The sequence below is a fragment of the Rhinolophus sinicus genome, linkage group LG16 (assembly GCF_036562045.2).
Source record: "Rhinolophus sinicus isolate RSC01 linkage group LG16, ASM3656204v1, whole genome shotgun sequence".
Classification (NCBI taxonomy): domain Eukaryota; kingdom Metazoa; phylum Chordata; class Mammalia; order Chiroptera; family Rhinolophidae; genus Rhinolophus; species Rhinolophus sinicus.
The window spans coordinates 16367321-16369619 of NC_133765.1; the positions used below are offsets into that span (position 1 = coordinate 16367321).

Here is a 2299-nt window from a genome sequence, read left to right on the forward strand (position 1 = left end):
GCCCTGCTGCTGCCACCTGCCCCAGCGACTGTCACAGAACCCTTGAGTGGCAAGCAGGCCCAGTCACCATCACCACACTCCTGAGCATTGAGGTCAAGACGCTCAGGTACCCCCGCCTCTGCGCCCAGTGCTGCAAACACCAAGCCCAGCACCACGGGCAGGGCGCAGGCACAAGAAGGTCATAGTAACAAATGTTTTGGGAAGAGTATAACAGTTCAGTGTACAAATGGACATGATTTCGTCAACAGGAAGACACCAGATTGCCATACAGAAGAATAACCCCAGGAAGTACCTTCACAGTGCGAGAGATGGGGAGACCGTGCACTCGTTGAAGGAGAAAGGGTGCAGACGCAGCAGATGTGACAGGCCCTGGTGGAGTTCCAGTGTAAGAAAGTAAATATGCAGCAGGGGTGATCACTACAGATGCTATCCACATTGCAGGGGTCCTCCACACAATTACAGGTACCAACAGAATTACCAGAATAGTGGGAGTGAGGAAAGATGGAGGCATCAGAGAGTGCTTCCCAAGGCCGGGCCCAACAGGGCCAGCCACCCTACTACATACCCGACCCTGTGGGTGGCAACCACAGTATTGCAACCCTCCTGTTCAGGGAGAAGGGGTGGAGATGACTGACAACCACGGTGCAGGAGAACAAGGTCGACCAATGAGACAGAATCTGTACCTGCTTATGTGATCACAGTTCCACAGGGGCCCTCCTTGTCAAAGACAGCCTAGAGAGGATGGCCATGAAGATAAGGAAAATCAAGGAGAGACCTACTATAAGCAGCCACCTCAGTACCTCAGTGTCGGCATTACTGAAATGGCAATTAACCAATACAGATGCCAAGAAAAGTACACCACAAGATAGCAGAGACAAAAGCAGCTGGTCCACCAGCTGAGAATTCTTCCACTCCCCAGGATGAGTAGGGCAGCGCCGAGTAAATGCTGGTTTACCATCTCTATCATCATCCAGTTTAGTCATCCAAAAGGGAGAAATGAATATGAAATTCCAGCAATAAGAAATGAGCAAAAGATTGGAGCTAAAGACCTTAAGTGCTTGCTTTCTGCCCACTGACCAGATAACTAGAACCATCTGCATTACCCATGAAGCATAGGGCATTTACAGTTTTTACCTAAAGACATCTCTTTTGGTAATGACAAAAGTATTGTTGGTGTTTTTAAGCCTGGATTTTCTTAACACATCTTTAAAGTTATTAAATTGTTTCATATTTGGTCAAGTTGAGTTTTTAAGAGCCTCATTTTTAATTTGTAATAAAAATTTACAACTTGATATTTTCAAAACAATCAACTCAAGCATCTGTTAATAAAGGTCTTAATAAAAATTCAAATAATACAAAATATGTTTTCAGAACGTTGGAGTTATATTAAACATCAGTAACACAAAGATATCTGAAAAATCCCCAAATATGTGGAAACTAATAACAAGGAAAATTAAAAAGTATATTTAATGGAATGAAAATGAAAACATGACATACCAAAGTTCATGGGATGCAGATAAAACAGTGCTTAAAACAGGGAAACATATGTAAAATGCTTATATCAGAAAAAGAAAGGTCTACAATCAATGACCTATAAAGTACTTCCAGAATATAGAGGAGGAAGGAACATTCCCCAACTCATCTATGAGGCCAGCATTACCCTGATACCAAAACCAAAACTACAGGCCAACATTCCTCGTAAATGCAAACACAAAAATTTGTTCAAAATATTCAAAATCAATGATATTTTCTAAGCTTCTACCTCAAGAAACTAGAAAAAGAGCAAATATCCAAATTATGGTTAAAAAAAAAAAAGTACTAAAAAGCAGCAAACAGAAAAAAATAGAGAAAATCAATGAAACCAAAACCTAATTCTTGATCTGAATGATCAAATTGATAAACCCTTCGTCAAACTGATTAAAAAAAAGTGAAGATACAAATTACCAATATCAAGAATGAAAAACAGGCTATTGCTATTAATATTAAGATATTATTTGAAAGGATAAAAGAATATTATAAACAACTCTGCCAATAACTTTGACAATGTAGATGAAATGGACAAATTCCTTACACATACTACTGAAGTTCACTCAAGATGAGATAACCAGAATAAAAAACAGAATAGGCAGTCAAAATGGCCACATCATGATCCAGATAATTTTAAGCATGGGTTTTATTTTCCCAATATATAATTATGATCACATGACTGTTCAGAAATCTCTAACTACTTCAAATTATTTCTCATTCCCTCACCCAGCACTGTGATCTCTGGGCTCTTAAGAGCCATGGTCTGGAAGCC

At 39.9% G+C, this 2299-nt stretch overlaps 1 pseudogene; it reads left to right on the forward strand.

The window, feature by feature from the left end:
- The first annotated feature begins 226 nt into the window (after nucleotides 1-226).
- Nucleotides 227-943, forward strand: LOC109461456 (Y-box-binding protein 1; annotated as a pseudogene).
- The last annotated feature ends 1356 nt before the right edge of the window (nucleotides 944-2299 follow it).